The 18,955-nt window shown below is 42.3% G+C and overlaps 1 protein-coding gene across 4 annotated transcripts in view; it reads right to left on the reverse strand.

Annotated features, from left to right (window-relative positions):
• TEC (tec protein tyrosine kinase) overlaps positions 1-18,955 on the reverse strand; it is a 127,917-nt gene that overhangs the window by 90,135 nt on the left and 18,827 nt on the right. The window contains exon 1 of one of the 4 annotated variants that reach the window (XM_044293612.1): positions 14,549-14,693. The exons of the other annotated variants lie outside the window; for them this stretch is intronic. The gene's annotated coding sequence lies outside the window, so the exon portion shown is untranslated. Of the gene's footprint in view, positions 1-14,548; positions 14,694-18,955 lie in introns of those variants that run through there. 4 annotated transcript variants of the gene reach the window in all.

The raw sequence follows: 18,955 nt of genomic DNA on the forward strand, positions 1-18,955 counted from the left end.
ACAAAAAAACACATCAGGGACAGATTGATCTTCTGCAGAAAATATGGTGAATGGACTGCTGAGGACTGGGGCAAAGTCATATTCTCCGATGAAGCCTCTTTCCGATTGTTTGGGGCATCAGGAAAAAGACTTGTCCGGAGAAGAATAGGCGAGCGCTACCATCAGTCCTGTGTCATGCCAACAGTAAAGCATCCTGAGACCATTCATGTGTGGGGTTGCTTCTCATCCAAGAGAGTGGGCTCGCTCACAATTTTGCCCAAAAACACAGCCATGAATAAAGAATAGTACCAAAACACCCTCCAACAGCAGCTTCTTCCAACAATCCAACAACAGTTTGGTGAAGAACAATGCATTTTCCAGCACGATGGAGCACTGTGCCATAAGGCAAAAGTGATAACCAAGTGGCTCGGGGACCAAAGCGTTGACATTTTGGGTCCATGGCCTGGAAACTCCCCAGATCTTAATCCCATTGAGAACTTGTGGTCAATCCTCAAGAGGCGGGTGGACAAACAAAAACCCACTAATTCTGACAAACTCCAAGAAGTGATTATGAAAGAATGGGTTGCTATCAGTCAGGAATTGGCCCAGAAGTTGATTGAGAGCATGCCCAGTCGAATTGCAGAGGTACTGACTCTTTGCATAAATGTCATGTAATTGTCGATAAAAGCCTTTGAAACGTATGAAGTGCGTGTAATTATATTTCACTACATCACAGAAACAACTGAAACAAAGATCTAAAAGCAGTTTAGCAGCAAACTTTGTGAAAACTAATATTTGTGTAATTCTCAAAACTTTTGGCCACGACTGTAGTTTACAGTTATATCCTGCCTTCAAAATCTCCACCCTCTCTTCCCCTCCATCAGTTAAAACTGTCTCACGCCCTTCTTTCCTCCTGAAGTTACCACTTGTTTGATACTACTTGGTGCCAGATTTTTCCTGGGGACTTGGCAGTATCAAGCAATGATAGAAAGTCTTTAAAAAATTAATACAAAATGAGGACTGTGCTGTTTTGGCAAAGGAGTTGAAATTCTTTGCAAACAGGTCCCCGGGGACTATAAACGTAATCACATGGAAAGGAGAGCTACATGTGCTGGTACCTACATGCAAAAGATGATGTGGAAGCTTATCGGATGACCACCAGTTCAATTACAATTTAATCGCGCCTTTCATTAAAGCAAAAGTTCTAAGTTTGTCCTATGGACCCAGCAGACAGGGGCATAACTACCATAGCGGCAGACCATGCGACTGCTATGGGGCCCAGGGCAAGAGGGGGCCCAGTCTTAGTTGGGTTTATTCCGTCTTCCACTGGAGGTTAAAACTTGGTCAGGACTCTACCGCTTAAAGCAGAGGTGCACAACCTGCAGACCAGGGGCCAAATGCGGCCCTTGATACCATTCTGTGTGGCCCCCAACCATCTGGTAATAAACATGTACAGTCGTGGCCAAAAGTTTTGAGAATGACACAAATATTCATTTTCACAAAGTTTGCTGCTAAACTGCTTTTAGATCTTTGTTTCAGTTGTTTCTGTGATGTAGTGAAATATAATTACATGCACTTCATACATTTCAAAGGCTTTTATCGACAATTACATGACATTTATGCAAAGAGTCAGTATTTGCAGTGTTGGCCCTTCTTTTTCAGGACCTCTGCAATTCGACTGGGCATGCTCTCAATCAACTTCTGGGCCAATTCCTGACTGATAACAACCCATTCTTTCATAATCACTTCTTGGAGTTTGTCAGAATTAGTGGGTTTTTGTTTGACCACCCGCTTCTTGAGGATTGACCACAAGTTCTCAATGGGATTAAGATCTGCAGAGTTTCCAGGCCATGGACCCAAAATGTCAACGTTTTGGTCTCCCGAGCCACTTAGTTATCACTTTTGCCTTATGGCACAGTGCTCCATCGTGCTGGAAAATGCATTGTTCTTCACCAAACTGTTGTTGGATTGTTGGAAGAAGTTGCTGTTGGAGGGTGTTTTGGTACCATTCTTTATTCATGGCTGTGTTTTTGGGCAAAATTGTGAGTGAGCCCACTCTCTTGGATGAGAAGCAACCCCACACATGAATGGTCTCAGGATGCTTTACTGTTGGCATGACACAGGACTGATGGTAGCGCTCACCTTTTCTTCTCCAGACAAGCCTTTTTCCTGATGCCCCAAACAATCGGAAAGAGGCTTCATCGGAGAATATGACTTTGCCCCAGTCCTCAGCAGTCCATTCACCATATTTTCCGCAGAAGATCAATCTGCCCCTGATGGGGTTTTTTGGAGAGAAGTGGCTTCTTTGCTGCCCTTCTTGACACCAGGCCATCTTCCAAAAGTCTTCGCCTCACTGTGCGTGCAGATGCACTCACACCTGCCTGCTGCCATTCCTGAGCAAGCTCTGCACTGGTGGCACTCCGATACTGCAGCTGAATCCTCTTTAGGAGACGATCCTGGCGCTTGCTGGACTTTTTTGGACGCCCTAAAGCCTTCTTAACAAGAATTTAACCTCTTTCCTTGAAGTTCTTGATGATCCTATAAATTGTTGATTTAGGTGCAATCTTAGTAGCCACAATATCCTTGCCTGTGAAGCCATTTTTATGCAACGCAATGATGGCTGCACGCGTTTCTTTGCAGGTCACCATGGTTAACAATGGAAGAACAATGATTTCAAGCATCACCCTCCTTTTAACAGGTCAAGTCTGCCATTTTAACCCAATCAGCCTGACATAATGATCTCCAGCCTTGTGCTCCTCAACATTCTTACCTGAGTTAACATGACGATTATTGAAATGATCTCAACAGGTCCTTTAATGACAGCAATGAAATGCATGGAAAGGTTTTTTGGGGATTAAGTTCATTTTCATGGCAAAGAAGGACTATGCAATTCATCTGATCACTCTTCATAACATTCTGGAGTATATGCAAATTGCTATTATAAAAACTTAAGCACCAACTTTTCCAATATTTATGTAATTCTCAAAACATTTGGCCACGACTGTACAGTATGTTAATCTGAATGTACAGTTCATCTAGGCCTAGGAAAAGCAGACAGAAGGCCGCGGTGCTCACAAAAACACTGCAGCCTTCTCAAGCAGCTGATCAGCAGGGGTCCCGGGTGTCGGACCCCCACCGATTAGATACTGATGAGCAATCCTGAGGATAGGTCATCGGTAAAGAAAAATCTTGGGAAATCAACATAATATTTTTATCTGGACTCTTTATAGTATTCCGACAATGAAAAGGTTTACGGAGATTAATCATTAACAGGTCACTAATGAAGTTTTCCCTTTTGATAAGGTGCCTTAAAAACATTAGAGCAAAAGTAAAAAGTATCTAATACATAAAAGGAGCCTGTCACCAGGAAATGGATCAGAATATAAAGGTCATTTACTCCATATTCCAAGGTGTTTTCTAACGCTATACATTTACAGTATATACTATCAGTAGGATAAGTAAGAAGTTTAAGAGAGACGTCTGACTTCTGGGAACTCCACTGATCAGTAAAACATAAAAAATAAGGGGCAGTTGTGCTATCCTGAGACCAAGGCCCCACTACTGCTACTGCCAGCTGCTTCCCTCGGGAGGAGCACTCTCTGCCATAAATGTATGTTATAGGCAAACCCTGTTAAGCCTCATTTACACATCAGTGTCTCACAGACATGTGCTGTATGTGTTCTCCACGGACAGCACACGTCCCCATTCATTTTAAGGTGTGTATTCAGACATCAGTGTTTTAGCATGATCCATGGGTCAGTGTTTTTAGCATGGATGCATGCTCTATTTTGTCCTTGTTCACGGATCCATCACGCCCATTATAGTCTATGGGTCTGTGAAAACCATGGGTGCAACACGGATGCCATCCATGTTTCACTGATCATTAAAGGGGTTCTGCACTTTGTTTAAACTGATGATCAATCCTCTGGATAGATCATCAGCTTCTGATCGGCGGGGGTCCGACACCCGGGACCCCCGCTGATCAGCTGTTTGAGAAGACATCGGCGCTCCAGCAGCGCCGCGGCCTTCTCACTGTTTACCGCTGGCCGAGTGACGTCACGACTTGTATCAACTGGCCTGGGTGGGGCTAAGCTCCATTCAAGGGAACGGAACTTAGCCACGCCCAGGCCAGTGATACAAGTCGAGACGTCATTGGGCTTGCGGTAAACAGTGAGAAGACCACGGCGCTGCTGGAGCACCGCTGCCTTCTCAATCAGCTGATCCGCGAGGGTCCCAGGTGTCTGACCTCTGCCGATCAGATGCTGATGATCTATCCAGAGGATTGATCATCAGTTTAAACAAAGTGCAGAACCCCTTTAAGAAGAGATGCTTGGTAAATAATGTTTCAGCTGTTCAGTGTCAGTGAAACATGGATGCAACATGGACAGCAAAAAAAAGGGATACACGGACCCAACACGGATCCTTCACGGACAGCTTCATGGATGCATCACTGACCACCTGCTCACGGATGTGTGAATGAGGCTTTACACCACAGTTTGGACACTTTTCACATAACATGTTCACTGGCAACAAGCTGACAAGAGGGTAAAAGGATTCGGGTAAAGGACAGGTCCTTTTCTCAGCACCCCTGCTGGTCAACTGTTTGCACAGGGCCATCTACCTGCATGCCATCTACTTATTGGCAGTGGTGCAGGATATTGAAGCTTTGTCCAATTTAAGTAAATGAGATGAAGCTGCAATACCCCGCAACACTGCTGCTAAGTAGATGGAGTGCAAATAAACAGAGGTAAAGACTGAGGGGGCTGCAGCGCTCACAAGATCACTGTGGCCCCTTATGCAGCTGATTTGCAGAGAGTCGGACCACCACTGATCTGTTCTTAGGATAGGCCATATCAGACCATCAATATCCCGAACCTGGAAAACCCTTCAAGTCTACCAGCAATCAGTTGGGATTGCAAGGAGAACAGCAAGTTAAAGGGGGTTATCAGCCAAATAAAAAATGGTGGCAGGGGGGGGTCAATGGTTTATCTCTGAATGGACGTTCTGGAACATCCTTTCAGAGATGGCAGCTGCACGCTAATCATGCAGCTGCTGAGCGGGGGCCCACTGTCAGTGGCAGCAGGGCACCCCAGAGAGAAGGCAGGGACCGTTCCTGGGTGTCCCTGCCTTCTAGATCGCTGTATACACAGCACTGAATGAGCAGTGTGTATACAGATGACGCCCTATGCTGCTTCCTGTCCCGGCCTGGCGGTCGTGTGACCGCCGGGGTCGGGGGAGGGCAGGAGCTGCCGGGTCTTCCACAGACCTCGATCAGCCCTGCACTGAGGTCGTACAGCATAGCATAGTACAGGGTGGGCCATTTATATGGGTACACCTTAATAAAATGGGAATGGTTGGTGATATTAACTTCCTGTTTGTGACCCATTAGTATATGTGAGGGGGGAAACTTTTCAAGATGGGTGGTGACCATGGCGGCCATTTTGAAGTCGGCCATTTTGAATCCAACTTTTGTTTTTTCAATAGGAAGACCGCAGGAGAAATGCTAGCACAGGTTTCCAGTATCCGTAGTTTCAGGTGCTGCACATCTCGTATCTTCACAGCATATGCTGTGCAGCACCTGAAACCACGGATACTGGAAGCCTGTGCTAGCATTTCTCCTGCGGTGTTGCTATCAGTGTGTGAAGATTGGGAGAAGAGGGTTGCATTGACAATCCAACACAATGGGCAGCACATTGAACACATTTTATAAGTGGTCAGAAACTTGTAAATAACTCATGAAAGAATAAAGTTACGTTAAAACCAAGCACACCATTGTTTTTCTTGTGAAATTCCCAAAAAGTCTGATATGTCACATGACCCTCTTCCTATTGAAAAACCAAAAGTTGAATTCAAAATGGCCGACTTCAAAATGGCCGCCATGGTCACCACCCATCTTGAAAAGTTTCCCCCCTCACATATACTAATGTGCCACAAACAGGAAGTTAATATCACCAACCATTCCCATTTTATTAAGGTGTATCCATATAAATGGCCCACTCTGTATAGTGCTGTAGAGCCGCTCTATAGAGAAAAATAAATATTTGAAGTTAAATGTCACCCAGAGGTCTTGTATCACATTATGGGGAACGCAAAGTGTAAAATGAAAAATAAAATAAAAATAATAGTGTTTTATAAAAAAAAAGTGGCACATGTAAAAAAAGTTTTTCCCCAATTAAGCCATTTAAAAAATAAAAAAAATAGAAAAAATAAATATTACATAGACATATTTGGTATCACTGCATCCGTAACAACCGGCTCTATAGAAATATCACATGATCTACCCCATCAGGTGAACACCCTATCAGGTGAAACCACAGAAATGCGATATTCGTTGCCAAAAAGCAGAACAACCCATCCCACACCATTCCCTCTCCGCCAAACACCAAATCAGCCAACTCAAATTTCAAATTTTAGAACAAGTAGCTCCCGCAAGACGAGGAGGCAACAGGACCGCACGCTTGAAACAACGGTAAGCATATTTAATTTTTTAAATCAATACTCTCGCTCCACGCAGACTAAATAGAGACTTCAGTTTCTGCATCCCTGTGATTCCGTTGGTTTTGAGCACTATATATATTGTACTATATGATTATTTATGTAATTGGTAACACAAAAGCATATTCTTTGTTACTAACTCATTTTTTTTTTAACCCTTATTTCCCTACAGACGAAATGACCCCATTCAACCAGGTAGTATATACTGTATATCCAAATAGTAGTATTAACAGATTATTATACATACAGAATATTTTTATTATATATATATATATATAGTATATATATATAATAAAGTCCGCAGCACTCCTTACTGGGAGGTTGTGGAGTGGACCAGGAGGATGGCGTCTTAACTCGCGGAAATGCACGCTGGTTTTGTGCCAACAGATGTGCAGAACCAGCGTGCATTTCCGCGAGTTAAGACGCCATCCTCCTGGTTCACTCCACAACCTCCCAGTAAGGAGTGCTGCGGACTTTCATTATCTGTCTACTATCCTGAATCGAGGGATCACCGCGGGCACCCTACACCGAAAAAGTTTTAAGGGAGTGCTGCCAGACCTTTTCCATGGAAAGATACACTACATATATATATATATATATATATATATATATAGATAGATAGATAGATAGATAGATATAGATAGATATAGATATATATATTACATATTCCACATGCCTACAGGGACAATTACACTGAACAAAAATATAAACGCAACACTTTCGGTTTTTGCTCCCATTTTGCATGAGCTGAACTCAAAGATCTGAAACATTTTCTACATACACAAAAGGAGGGGGGGGGGGGGGGGGGACAGAAAACCAGTCAGTATCTGGTGTGGCCACCGTTTGCCTCACGCACTGCACATCTCTGTCGCATAGAGTTGATCAGGTTGTTGATTGTGGCCTGTGGAATGCTGGTCCACTCCTCTTCAATAGCTGTGCAAAGTGGCAGAATATTGGCAGGAACTGGAACACGCCGTCGTAGAGCATCCCAAACATGCTCAATGGGTGACACGTCCGGTGAGTATGCTGGCCATGCAAGAACTGGGATGTTTTCAGCTTCCAGGAATTGTGTACAGATCCTTGCAATATGGAGCCGTGCATTATCATGCTGCAACATGAGGTGATGGTCGTGGATGAATGGCACAACAATGGGCCTCAGGATCTCGTCACGGTATCTCTGTGCATTCAAAATGCCATCAATAAAATGCACCCGTGTTCATTGTCCATAACATACGCCTGCCCATACCATAACCCCACCGCCACCATGGGCCACTCGATCCACAACGTTGATGTAAGCAAACCGCTAACCCACACAACGCCACACACGCTGTCTGCCATCTGCCTTGCACAGTGAAAACCGTGACTCATCCGTGAACAGAATACCTCTCCAACATGTCAGACGCCATTGAATGTGAGCATTTGCCCACTTAAGTCGGTTACGACGACGAACTGCAGTCATGTCCAGACCCCAATGAGGACGACGAGCATGCAGATGAGCTTCCCTGAGTTTCTGACTGTGCAGAAACCGATTGTTGCTGCAGCTGTCCGGGTGGCTGGTCTCAGACTATCATGGAGGTGAACATGCTGGATGTGGAGGACCTGGGCTGGTGTGGTCACACGTGGTCTGCGGTTGTGAGGCCGGTTGGAGAAATGAACATTGTGAGGCTTATGGTAGATAAATGAACATTGCATGGGCAACAGCTCTGGTAGACATTCCTGCAGTCAGCATGCCAATTGCACGCTCCCTCACCGCGCCTGCCTGCGCCGAATGCTGAACAGCGCAAGATTTCACCAGAGCACAGGGCTGGCAGACGGATGTGAGCGCTGCCTGGCCCTGTCAATCAGGACTTGGAGGGAGGCAACAAAGGTGGGAGAAGGGAGCCTCTAGGAGCAGGAACAACCCCCCCGCTTCTAGAGGCTAATTAGCATATTATAAAAGTTAGATTTCTGACGTAACGGACGCATAGATAAAAGTACAATAGGCTAGTTGGGTTTAGCTGACATTAGCACATCTCTAATGTCAGCTAGCTTAATAGGGTAAAATCTGGTGACAGAATCCCTTTAAGGTATGTACCCACTGACCACCAATGTAGACAATGTACACAATAACAACTCTATTATAGTGATTGATACTATCGCGCTCATATTACTATTAACCACACTAGCGCCCTATTCGTATTTTCTGTTTTTTTACTGCTCCCTTCTTGCCCCCCTCATAGTATCCTGTATATTATACCGGCCACCCGCCAAGCACCCGCCAAGCATTCTCTTTTCTGATGCATTCTCACTATTTCACATATATAGTACCTGTACCAACATTGCTATGCCAGGTATATTACTAGATACATTACCTGTTTATGAGAATTGTTACCATATAAAACACAAATGCTGATCATATGGGAATTCACCTCTTTGATATCTTATTCATTGGTTCCAGGTATATATTGTGATTACACTTACTTGTTGATATTATACTTACCTGCCGATACACTATGTCCGTTTCAAATCCACAGGGATCTACATCATCCCTATTACCTCGCTCCATGATGGTCTTCAATCTACTACCCTGGGACATCCCAATATATACGATATCATCACGTCATAAGTCTTTTTGACAATGCAACAATGATGTACCCTTCTATACATGTTTATGTTACGCTCTTCGCTTTGGAATCATGCAATAATCTACAATCACCGTCTTTTTCTAACGTTTGCGCTATAAAAACATATTATGATTTACACTATTATTTATACTATTGTCTATATCTATACCAGGCCGTGAACAAGGTCTAGGTTGGACCGAAACATTGGCCAGTGACTAGATATTACTTTCTCTGGATGGATTAAAAAATATATAACCAAATAAAATAAGAAGTTCATGCAACAGAACCTGGAGTCCTGTTGTTTGTTCTCAATTTATGAAGATTTAATGTACCCCTGAGCACCGCTCACATTCCAGAGGTGTGCCGTTCAACTCTCTCGTCAGAAATAAACCTTACATCAAAACAGATTTTTTTGTTACCTCAACTCCCAAAAAAGTTGGTAGCAATAAAATCACCTTATCCCGCAAAAAAATGAGCCCCCACACAAGACCATAGCCAGAAAAAATTAGAAAATATGGCTCTAAGAAAATTGAAACACAAAAACATGATTTTTTTTTCAAAAAATGCTCTTTTTGTGTAAAATGTAAGAAAAAAAAAATACACATATTTAGTATTGCAACATCTGTAACAACTGGCTCTACAAAAATATAACCTTATCTACCCCATCAAGTGAACGGCGTAAAAAAAAAAAAAAAATACAAATTACTCAAACAGCTTTTTTTTAGTCACTTCACCTCCCAAAAAAACATAATATCAATCAATCAAAAAGTTGTATATGTACGCCAAAATGGTAGCAATAAAAATGTCACCTAATCCCGGAAAAAACAAGCCCTCAAACAAGACCATAGCCAGAAAAATAAAAAAATATATGGCTGTAAGAAAATGGCAACACAAAAACATGATTTCTTTTCTTAAAATGTTCTTATTGTGTAAAACTAGACATATTTGGTATTGTTGCGTCTGTAATGACCAGATCTATAAAAATATCACATGATCTACCCCAATAAGTGAGTGGTGTAAAAAAAATTTGAAAACTGACACCAAACTGCTTTATTTTGTGACTTCACCTCCCAAAATATGAGATAAAAAACGACGAGAAAGCTAAATATATCCCAAAATGGTGCCAATAAAAACTACAGCTTGTCCCGCACAAAATAAGCCCTCGCGCATCTAAAGAAATAAATAAAAAGTTATCGCTCTTAAAACCATGACAGAAAATTCCATGTTAGAAAATCCAGATGCCGCTCCTTCCTTCTGAGCACTGGAGTATCCCCAAATAACAATTGACGACCACAATTGGGGTGTTACTGTATTGAAGAGAAAATGGCTAGCAAATTGTGGGGGGATATTCTCCTGTTTGTGAAAAAGAAAGTTTGGGGCTAACGCACCATTTTCTTGTAAAAATAAATAAAAATTTATTAATTTTTCATTTTCACAGCCAAGTATTATAAATTCTATGAAACACCTGTTGGGTTAAGTGCTCACTACACCCCTTAAAAATTCCTTGGGTGGTGTAGTGTACAAAATGTGGTCACGTTTTGGGGGCTTTCACTGTGGGGGTACCTCAGGGCATCTTCAAATGCAACATATGCGCCCTACAAAATCAAAATCTGCCTTCCAAAAATCATATGGCGCTCCTTGACGTCTGTGCTCTGCATTGTGCCCATACAGCAGTATAGGACCATGTATAGGGTGTTTCTGTAAACTGCAGAATCAAGGTAATAAATATTGATGTTTGTTTTGTTGTTAACCCTTGATGTGTTACAGGAAAAAAATTATTAAAATGGAAAATCTGCAAAAAAAGTGAAATTTTAAAGTTTCACATCTATTTTGTTTTAATTTCTGTGGAATACTTAAAGGGTTAAAAACATTTCTACAAGCAGTTTTGAATAGTTTGAGGGGTGTAGTTTCTGAAATGGGGTCATTTATGGGTGGTTTATACTATGTAAGCCACACAAAGTGACTTTATAACCGAACTGGTCCTTAAAAAAGTTGATTTTCTTAAACATTTCTGAAATTGCTTCTAAAATTCTAAACCTTCTAATGTCCTAAAAATATAGAATTGCATTACCAAAATGATGCCAACATAAAGTAGACATATGGTGAATATTAATGAATGAGTATTTTATGAGGTATCACTATCTTTCTTAAAAGCAGAGATTCAAATTTAGAAAACAGTGAATTCTTTCAAATTTTCGTTAACTTTTGGATTTTTTATAAATAAAGGTAAAACTTATTGACTCAAATTTACCATCAACATGATGTACAATGTGTCACGAGAAGACAATCTCAGAATGGCTTGGCTAAGTAAAAGCATTCCAAAGTTATTACCATATAAAATGACATATGTCATATTTGCAAAATTAGGCCTGGTCAGGAAGGGGGCAAATGACCTGGTCTGGAAGTGGTTAACATCTTCAGGACACATGACGTACCGGTATGGCATGTTGTCCTGGTACTTAAAGAGGACCTTTCACCTGGAAAAACATTGTGAACTAAGTATCCTGACATATACAGCGGCGCCCAGGGATCTCACTGCACTTACTATTATCCCTGGGCACCGCTCCGTTCTCCCGTTATGTCCTCCGGTATCTTGTATCAGTAAGTTATAGTAGGCGGAGTCTGCCCTTGTTCTGCTGGGCGTCTCCTCCTCCTAGGCTGTAGCGCTGGCCAATCGCAGCGCACAGCTCACAGCCTGGGAGAAAAAAAACCTCCCAGGCTGTGAGCTGTGCGCTGCGATTGGCCAGCGCTACAGCCTAGGAAGAGGAGATGCCCAGCAGAACAAGGGCAGTCTCCGCCTACTATAACTTACTGAGCGAAGATACCGGAGGACATAACGGGAGAACGGAGCGGCGCCCAAGGATAATAGCAAGTGTAATAGCAAGCGATCAAAAAGTCACACGCAACCCAAAATAGTACCAATCAAACAGTCATCTCAACCCGCAAAAATCATACCCTACCCAGGATAATCGCCCAAAAACTTAAAAAATTATGGCTCTCAGACCATGGAAACACTAAAACATGATTTTTTCTGCTTCAAAAATGAAATCATTGTGTAAAACTTACATAAATAAAAAAAGTATACATATTAGTATCGCAGCATCAGTAATAACTTGCTCTATAAAAATATCACATGACCTAACCCCTCAGGTGAATACTGTAAAAAAGAATACATATAAAAACGGTGTAAAAAAAGCTATTTTTTGTCACCTTACATCACAAAAAGTGTAATCGCAAGCGATCAAAAAGTCACACGCACCCCAAAATAGTGCCAATAAACAGTTATCTTATCCCGCAAAAATCATACCCTACCCAAGGTAATCACCCAAAAACTGAAAAAATTATGGCTCTCAGACTATGGAAACACTAAAACATGATTTTGTTTAAAAAAAAAAAAAAATCATTGTGTAAAACTTACATAAATAAATAAAAAGTATACATATTAGGTATAGGCCGCATCCGTGACAACCTGGCTCTATAAAATACCACATGATCTAACCTGTCAGATGAATGTTGTAAATAACAAAAAATAAAAACGGTGCCAAAACAGCTATTTCTTGTTACCTTGCCTCACAAAAAGTGTAATATAGAGCAAACAAAAATCATATGTACCCTAAACTAGTACCAAGAATACTGCCACCCTATCCTGTAGTTTCTAAAATGGGGTCACTTTTATGGAGTTTCTACTCTAGGGTTGCATCAGGGGGCTTCAAATGGGATATGGTGTAAAAAAAAAAAAACAGTCCAGCAAAATCTGCCTTCCAAAAACCATATGGCATTCCTTTCCTTCTGCGCCCTGCCGTGTGCCCGTACAGTAGTTTACAACCACATATGGGGTGTTTCTGTAAACTACAGAATTAGGGCCATAAATATTGAGTTTTGTTTGGCTTGCTTTGTTACTGGAAAAATATGGATTAAAATGGAAAATTTGCCCAAAATTTAAAATTCAGAAATTTCATCTCCATTTGCCAATAACTCTTGTGGAACACCTAAAGGGTTAACGAAGTTTGTAAAATCAGTTTTGAATACCTTGAGGGGTGTAGTTTCTTAGATGGGGTAACCCTTGCTTTGTAACTGGAAAAAAATTATTAAAATGGAAAATCTGCCAAAAAAGTGAAATTTTGAAATTGTATCTCTATTTTCCATTAATTCTTGTGGAACACCTAAAGGGTTAAAAATGTTTGTAAAATTAGTTTTGAATACCTTGAGGGGTGTAGTTTCTAGAATGGGGTCATTTTGGGTGGTTTCTATTATGTAAGCCTCGCAAAGTGACTTCAGACCTGAACTGGTCCCTAAAAGTTGGGTTTTTGGAAATTTCAAAAAAAATTCAAGATTTGCTTCTAAACTTCTAAGCCTTGTAACATCCCCAAAAAATAAAATATCATTCCCAAAATGATCCAAACATGAAGTAGACATATGGGGAATGTAAAGTAATAACTATTTTTGGAGGTATTACTATGTATTATAAAAGTAGAGAAATTGAAACTTGGAAATTTGCTATTTTTTACAAATTTTGGGTAAATTTGGTATTTTTAATAAATAAAAATTATTATTTTTTACTTCATTTTACCAGGGTCATGAAGTACAATATGTGACGAAATAACAATCTCAGAATGGCCTGGATAAGTCAAAGCGTTTTAAAGTTATCACCACTTAAAGTGATCAGGTCAACTGATTTGCAAAAAATGGCCTGGTCCTTAAAGGGAACCTGTCACTGGGATTTTGTGTATAGAGCTGAGGACATTGGCTGCTAGATGGCCGCTAGCACATCCGCAATACCCGGTCCCCATAGCTCTGTGTGCTTTTATTGTGTAAAAAAAACGATTTGATAGAATATGCAAATGAACCCGAGATGAGTCCTGTCTCTGACTCATCTCACATACAGGACACATCTCGGGTTAATTTGCATATGTATCAAATCGGTTTTTTTTACACAATAAAAGCACACAGAGCTATGGGGACTGGGTATTGTGGATGTGCTAGTGGCCATCTAGCAACCCATGTCCTCAGCTCTATACACAAAATCCTGGTGACAGGTTCCCTTTAAGGTGAAATAAGCCTGTGTCCTAAAGGGGTTAAAGTATAACTGTCATTCTTTTTTTTCTTTTTTTTTTATGTGTATGGGCAGTGATAATGACCATTTTTGTAATATACGTTAATTACTGAAATCATACATTTCTGTTAGAAAAAAAGCTCTAAATTGGCCCATTTTGAGCCTTAGCAACGCTCCTCTGTCTTCTGTTTACATAACACAGTCAGTGTTAGTAAGTCTCCACTGTTATGTAAACTGAAGACAGAGGAGCGGCTAAGGCTCAAAATGGGCCACTTTAGAGCCATTTGTCTAACAGAAATGTACGATTTCAGTAATTAATTATATTATAAAAATGGTCATTATCACTGCCCCTACACATTACAAAAATAAAAAACAGAATGACACTTTACAAGCATAAAATAATGCCACGGATACTCACCTCCACCTGATTCCCAATCACCGCTGTTTCAATGCTGCTCCAATCCTGGTTGCTCTTCACATCCTGCCCTAGCTCAACATGTTGGACATGCCAATAAAGGCCTGCTCAGCCAATCATTGGCCTTATTGGTACTCTGCCTCGGCCACTGATTGGCTGAGCAGGCTTTTCTGACATATCTGGTGTGTTGAACCGGGACAAGAAGTGAAGAGCAGCGGGGCCCCGAGGAGCACTGCAGCGACAGCAGCAGGCGACTGGGGAGGGGAGAGTATCAGGTCCCACTGCCACCAATGTTTATTAAGCTTGCTTGCTTATTTCACAACCCAAAGTGCAATGAGTGGGGTTTTACATAATGCTGCGGTAGTTCTGCTTTCAGTGCCACAATGGCCTAGATGATCTTATCGACTCGTAGAGGAAACAACTGAAGATTCCTTAAATTACAAGACAAAATAGCACCTCTCACAGGGCCGACAGCTACGGTATTCTGATACAGGACGCCGAATGGTCTGCATTCCTGCTCACAGCTATGGAGTTTTAAAATTATTCTGCTGCCTGCTCACCCCAACCCCCTGGACAAAATCTTCTAAACTAGCTGCACTGACAAATTATTAACAGAACCCTCCAGGGCGTATGAGCAAAATTCACTGCTCGACTACTTCCTCTTTAACCCCTTCCTGCCTACCCCCCATCATTTATCGACAATTTGCATGCTGCTTTTCATGGCACTACATGATAATCAGTTCCCTGATACAAAGCTATCACATTGCACTGTGCTCCTGATGGCAGAAGTGGCGCACGCCTGGAAAGTTGGCACAAAAACGCTGCCATTTTGACCTATTCCTTCTCCATTCTGTCTCCGTCTGGAGAAAGTACCTAGCACAGATGCGGGATCCCTCTGACATTCCTGTGCATACGCCATAGAGGTCTGAGATGGGAATACCCCTTTATGTTTCTTAGGATTGCCTACAAGAGACATTAAAGGGGTCTCCTACACACATGTAATAGCCTGTGGACACCTTTCTACAGCTTTGCCTCTACAGGTTCCTTCATTACTGTAACACAGTACCCTTGTGGAGTATTCAAAGCTATTAGTGAAGATATGTAAATACAAAAGCCCTGAAGATTATTTTTATCGGTGTACATTCACATTTGCCTGTGATCAAGCTTTCTACTGTAAATACCGAATACGGATGAAAACTTACAACTTTTGTTGCAGTTTTCATTCTTTTTTTTTTTTTAAGGCAAAAAGGGATCCATCAGGAAGGAGAAGTGTAAGTCCTTCCTTTATATTTCCCATGCCCTGCCAAAACTGAAAAAACTGACACAAAAACTGCACGGGTGATCCCTGCCTCATGCACACAACTGTTTGTAATTTGCAGTCCGCAAATTGTGTATCTGCATTTTTTGCGGACTCATTTTCCGTGGTCCGTCTGCATATTGGGGCCAAGTAGAAGATATGTTCTATCTCTTTGAGCAAGGGCTCATGCACATGGCTGTTGCACCGCATACGGCAGGTCCGCAATACACAGGGCACCAGCCGTGTGCACCCATTCAAGGCCGCAGAAGCGGTGCTGAAGCACAGATCGGAACCCCACGGAAGCACTACAGTGTGCTTCCATGGTGTTTCTGGCCGTGCCTCCGCACCGTAAAAAAGTAGTGCATGCACTACTTTTTTGCGGTGCGGACTGTCGGATGCGGATCCCATTCAACTGAAGTGGCCCGCCATCCGTATGCGGCTGCCCAACGGTCGGTGCTCGTGCATTGCAGACTGCAATTTGCGGTCCGCAGCATGGATACGGAGCCCTTACGTTTGTGGGCATGAGCTCTAACAGACATACGAATGAGGAAAACACATGTGCTTTCCGCATCTGTATGTTCATTACGCAAAATGTGGACCACGGACCCATGGAACGACACCACACAGACCGCATCTGTATTTCGCGGATCCACGATTTGCAGACCGTGAAACAGATAGGGTCACGTACATGAGTTCTTAGGCTACTTTCACACTGGTGTTTTGGGTTCCGTTTGCGAGATCCGTTCAGGGATCTTCCAAGCGGTCCAAAACAGATCAGTTTTGTCCTTAATGCATTCTGAATAGATAAGGATCCGCTCAGAATGCATCAGTTTCGCCCCGTTCCATCTCCATTCCGCTTGGGGGGCAGACACCAAAACGCTGCCTGCAGCATTTTGGTGTCCGTCTGACGAAATTGAGCCAAACGGATCCGTTCTGACACACAATGTAAGTCAATGGGGACGGATCAGTTTTCACTGACACAATCTGGCACAATAAAAGACTGATCCGTCCTCCATTGACTTTTAGTGGTGTTCAAAACGGATCCGTCTTGGCTATGTTAAAGATAATACAAACGGATCTGATGTGAACGGGTGCATGCGGTTGTATTGTGTGAATGGATGCGTTTGTGCAGATCCATGACGGATCCACACCAAACGCGAGTGTGAAAGTAGCCTTAGTGTCAGTGTTTGGTGAGTCATTGTGAGCCAAAACCAAGTGAGGTTAAAACATTTCCCTTATACCTTATCTCTGTGTAGCCTTCACTTCTGGTTTTGGCTCACAATCACTGATGGAAATCACTGATCAAAACACTGACGTATGAAAGTGCCCTTACACATACAGTATGTTTGCCCTGCAACTGTGCTCAATATTAGCAATACGTAAATCCGAACTGTGGTTTGCAGTAATTTAAAATATAAAATATAACATTACTACCACAAAGCAAAGCAAAATGAATATAACATTAGGGGTTTTGCAAGATTTTCATACGGATAGCCTAAGCTCAGGATAGGTCATCAATATGAGATCAGTGGGGGTCTGACTCCCGGCACCCCCACTGATCAGCTGAGTGAAGAGGCTGGGGCACGCCGATGAGTTCTGTGTGTCACACAAAGATTTTGTTGCAGATCTGATGTGATTTTGCAGCAGATCTCATCCTTCTATTGAAAAGGGTGAGATCCGCACCAGAAATCGCACAAACAATAGACACGCTGCGGGTTTCAAAATGTGCCGCATTGTGCTCACTTTACATCTATTTTTGTCAGTTCCGTCAAAGATCCGTTATTTTAGACGGCAGAAACAGTCCTGCATGAAGCACTAAAATAACTGATCTCTGACGGAACCGACAAAAACGGATGCAACATGAGCACAACAGATGCTAAAAATAAAGGATCTGTTTTTTTTTTTCTGTTGTTCTGACGGATCAGAAAAACGGAAAACCAAACGGTGATGTGAACCCGGCCTTATTACGAGTTTAGCAGTGTGGTTTGCAAACCTAGGAATCTCCAGTAAAATTTTGGCTAAATAAACAGAGTTATGCAAAAGCACACGAAAGTAGAGCTGATCTATTGCAAATAATAATAATAGATAACTGAAAGTGATTACACGAGGACAGACTCCTACAGCGTGGTATATCCACACGTGCAACTTTTTTTGCAGAAAGAGTCATTCAGAAAGGAGTGTCCAAAAACCCATTCACATGCTGCAGAAACAACTCCATTAACATAGCTTATAAGGCGGAAAAAAATACATACGTCCATCCAGTTCAGCTTGTTAGGCCCCATGCACACGACCATAAATTTTGGTCCGCATCCAATTTGCATTTTTTGTGGATTGGATGCGAAACCATTCATTTCAATAGGGCCACAAAATATGTGGACGGCACACTGCGTGCTGTCTGCATGCGTATGTTCATTCCGCCTTCCCGCAAAAAAGATAAAACATGTCCTTTTCTTGTCCGTTTTGGGAAAAGAATAGGCATTTTTAACACGGGGCAGGAGATGAGACAGAAAAACGTGGGATGCAGCATGTTTTGTGGACCACAAAATGGATATGGTAATGTGCATGAGGCGTCAAAAGGGTTGTCCGCTCTTTTTATATTGATGATCTAGCCTCAGGATAGGTCATTAAAGGGGTTGTCCAAGTTATATTTATTGATGACCTATCCTCAGGATAGGTCATCAATATCAGATCGGCGGGGGTCCGACACCCGACCCCCCTTCCGATCAGCTGTTTGAAGAGAAGGCGAGTGCGGTGTCAGCGCTGCCTCCTCTTCACTGTTTACCTTCTAGCCGTTGCATCTGCAGTGGTGAGCAGGTGTAATTACACCCAAGCCGTCCTATTGAAATGAATGGGACGGCTTGTGTGTAATTACACCTGCTCACCACTGCACATGCAACGGCTAGAAGGTAAACAGTGAAGAGGAGGCAGCGCTGACACCGTGCGAGTCTCCTCTTCAAACAGCTGATCGGAGGGGGTGCCGGGTGTTGGATCCCGCCGATCTGATATTGATGACCTATCCTGAGGATAGGTCATCAATAAATATTACTTGGACAACCCCTTTAATATCAGATCAGATAGGTCATTAATATCAGAGGGGCCGACTGCTGGGAGCC

This window comes from Bufo gargarizans, chromosome 1, assembly GCF_014858855.1.
Source record: "Bufo gargarizans isolate SCDJY-AF-19 chromosome 1, ASM1485885v1, whole genome shotgun sequence".
Taxonomy (NCBI): domain Eukaryota; kingdom Metazoa; phylum Chordata; class Amphibia; order Anura; family Bufonidae; genus Bufo; species Bufo gargarizans.